Genomic DNA, 4,015 nt, shown 5'->3' with positions numbered 1-4,015 from the left:
AGGCTGGCTTCAGGTTCTATTTAGGGGTTTACTACTAGGGAAGATTCTTCGTACCCTGTGAAATGAGGAACCTCTGTAACAGTTGATTGCTGTACCTGGTCATTTTTCTTCAAAGAAAAAGGTAAGATTGTTTTTCTATGAATCTTAGTTCAACGTGGGTGTTTAAGGATTACAAGCGTTTTGGAAAGTTGACTAGCTTGTGCTGATTTGTATGAGAAGTAAAATTCTATGTGATGAATGTTTCAGGTTCACTGATATTTGTGACTAATTGGTTTTGAAGTTGTAGCTATAAAGGATAACTATTTAAAAACAAACCAAACCTTCTGCATAAACAAACTGACTTTTCCTTTCCTGTATGAAAAAGGAGGGCTTTTATTTTGAAGTTGGTGTATGAATAAACACAAAAAGAGTGGTAGCATTTGGCAGGAGGAAGAATTACATTTGGCAATGAGTTCTCTGTTGCTCTATCTTTATGCCTAAACTGTATGGAGTCGGTGTTCGTGCACCTGTGGAATACAGAGTTGGCTGCGAAGGAGTGGAGCTGTGGGGCTCATTTTTGAGCTCGTTGTGGTCTGTGTGCCAGTATTACCCCTACCCAATGTTTTTCTCTGCCTGGATGTTTCTCAGGCAAATGTATTTGTTGGTCTTATTGTGCTTTAGTGGAACCTCAGTGGACCTTCTTGCTGTTCTGGATTTGAGCCCAGTTGGTTTGGTGACACTAAGAAAGAACTGACAGTTTTTACTGCTTTCTTTCTAATATCTCAGTCTTGAAGTACTGTCTGTGCCTGAAAACCCTGCACACATGTAGTCGTGAATGCCTTATGTACAGAGGTACTCAACAACACTCCTGTGATCTTTGTTTCCTTCACTTTTGATTCTGACTGAAGTGTAAAAGTCACTTGACCTTAATATTTCGCTTGCGCATGTGTCACAATAGATTTTGTACCTTTTTGTTTCTGAGTTGTTACCACTATAAAAGAACTCTTCAATAAGGCCAGCCGAGTTAATGTAGGAAGTGCAGAAGCTTATAGCTATGAAAAATTATGACTTGTGCTAATGTGCTTTCCTTTCTATATGACTTCTGGATTTAGTATCTGTCTAATTTGCATTGGTATCTGTCACATTTTATGCTTTAAACTGAAGTACTGAGATTTCAGAATCTGATTCAGGTGTTTTTATTTTCTTTGGCTGCTTAAAATTCAGCTTTTCAGTCCTTTCCTCACAGCTGAGGATTAGAGACTCAAAAGAATCCAAATTTTTACAATGTTGCCTTTTATTGTTTGTTTTCCATATGACTTTTATCATCTACCTAAAGATGCTGGGGACTCTTGGGTAAAACATGAAATACTGAGAGATGCAGATATGAAAGTTAGGAATACTGTTTTGGTTCTTTCTTTTAAAGTGATGAACTGAATTTTGTAATACCTCTTGTCAAAATTCTCTATGCGTGTCAAGGTTAAGTGAAAACTATTTTGGTTTCTGATGGTAGCAGAAAAAATTTTTTCAAATAACTGGCAGGTGCTTTTCAATTTCTTGCTCACTACTACAAGAACTCTTAGAGAAGGTGCACCAGTATTGTGTTACTCTTCCTTTAATGAACTAGAAAGGCTTTTAGGCAAAGAATTAGAGGAATCCTTATTTATAGATGTTCTCAGTGGGAATAATTGCTAAAGACAATTTATCTAGTTTAAACTCTATTTTGAAAACAAAATCTGTCGGATACTTCATTTTACATGTATATAATCTAGTTCAATGTAAAATGACAAAGAGTTCCTTAGTCATGTTAATTTTGGAGGCAAGCGTGTGTGTCTACAAACACTTTTACTTTTTATTTCCTGAGGCTTTTTAAAGCTCTGTGTAACTGCTCAACATATGAACACTTGGCATGAATTTTCACTTCTTGGTCAACATGATTGAGAACTGGTTTAAGTTCTTCAGAAGTGCTAGAAGGGATATACTGCACAGTAGTTTCTCTTTAGCCTCAACATTCAGAATGAAGAATCAATGTTTTAATTTATTCTGTTTGGGAATACTAATGGGGTATATATGTTCTTATTAAGTTAAATTAGCATATTTTTAAAATCAAAATCCAGTAACAGTGATGCTTGCTCAGCAGTATTTTTAAGCCTGCTACTTTTGCTGAATCTTCTTTCTCTTCAGCCTCCATTCCCCAGCAGTGAAGCGCTAGCTGTCACTGCAGGTGCACCGCACCATGTTCCACACCTGCACTGGAGACTGAACCTGAGAAGTGTCTCCTTCCAGCAGCGGTGTCTGGCCCCCGGCTGGCATGCCTGCTGGCTTGCTGGTTAGGTTCCCTGCTGGCAGCTGGGAGACCGGCCAAGAGCCTGTGAGAGATCTGTGTGTGCAGGGTGCTGTGGTGCTGCCTGCCACTCTTGCCTGGTTTGGAGTTCTCATCTGTGCCCCTTTGATTTTGCACTTCCCTCTTCAAACACATTTTCCTGTAACCCAGCTCTGGGCCACCATTCAAGTGTCTTTGATTGCTTCATAACATGGTTGTTTAATCGGCTGTCTGTCAGGAATCCATGAATTTGGGCTTGCAGGACAGCACCCATGGCTGCATCATTAAGATTTTTAAAGAAATGGTTTAAAAAAGAGTTACCCTTAAACAGGACTACTCAGAGCTAAGGAATTGCTCTCTTCCTATAGTCTCCTTGATTCTGTTTCTGGAGTTGGAAGCCCAGGAGATGGTTTGCTTCCTCAAGAAGGAATAAAATGTTCAACCTTACCAGTTTGGAGTTGCATTGGAAACACAAGACAATTCAAACTTGCCTTAGGGTGTGTAGTGTTTATTAACACAAACAGTAATAACATTAGGGTCCTGCAGTTATTTTAAGTACTTAGCGGAATAGATACTTTCTCCCCTCTTCCCACTGACATTCAAAGTGTCTCAACATTCCCACATTTATAAATACTTTAGCAGGACCGTGAGTATTTATACCTAATAACCCTATGCAAAAGACAGAACACCAGGGTTATCTCCTTCTAATCTGTTTCCTTAATCAAATCTGCAATAATTTCAGCAATGTGTGGGAATTGATTGAGAGCTGGTCAACCCAGTCCTGAGGACAGTACTGAATTACTTTGGGTGACAGGGAATACAGTGAGCATCTAGAAACTGGACTTCACCAGTGAGATGCTTCATTGCTTCTTTCTCTTTAAATAGCAGCAAATTAAACTAATTATGAAAACCTTTTACTGTATTTGGTATTGTACTAACTCTAAATTAGCAGAATCCTCCTCTGACAGGTCTGATATTGACTCAAGCTGCTGTTTTGTGAGTGCTTCAGCTGTCTTCAGTTTTTTGGGAAAATGGTGTCCTGCTTCATTGGAGTCAGAAGCTGTATGACATCTCAAGGGTAACAACCCCTCATGAAACACATTACAAGTTAATCAGAATGTGTGCAAGCTACAGAGCTGCCTAATTAGTTCTTCTGTGCTTTTTAAAACTATGAAAGTAATATGCAGGTGCTGGCTTTGCACGTCTAGAGTACTGTCAGTCTTGGACTTGAACAAGGCTCTTTGCCTGATTGTCATGATGTTATTTATTCACCTAAGCTTCATTTTCTGAGAGTACTGGTTAGTAGTAGAGGTGTGTGCTGTAAATGGAAGTATCTGGGGTAAATCTAGTGTAACATGAACTACAGCTAAACATAAAATACTTGCTATTCTTCTTCTGCTGATGCCTTAGTGGTCCCTTCTCTACTTGCCTAGCTGCTGAAGGATGGAAGGGTTGTGCTGACGGCAGACTCCTTCCCGCTGCCTGTTGGGTTTGCATTGCAGGTGCCCCACAGAGAACCCCTATCACTGGGGTTTGCTTTCTGCTCGCTTAGATCCAGGTGATGCTCCTTCCTGCCTGGGAAACAGCCCTTTAGAGGAGCTGTAGAAACACTTGGGTGGCGTAGGCGCGAGCAGGGCCAGTGAGGAAAAGCGGGCGGGCGCGTCGTCTTATCCCCATCTTGATGGGAGCGGCGGGGCCGGGAGCGGCGGGCGGCCG

The sequence above is a fragment of the Buceros rhinoceros genome, unplaced genomic scaffold (assembly GCF_000710305.1).
Source record: "Buceros rhinoceros silvestris isolate BGI_N320 unplaced genomic scaffold, ASM71030v1 scaffold37352, whole genome shotgun sequence".
In the NCBI taxonomy this organism is placed as follows: Eukaryota; Metazoa; Chordata; class Aves; order Bucerotiformes; family Bucerotidae; genus Buceros; species Buceros rhinoceros.
This window is presented reverse-complemented; position numbering follows the sequence as displayed.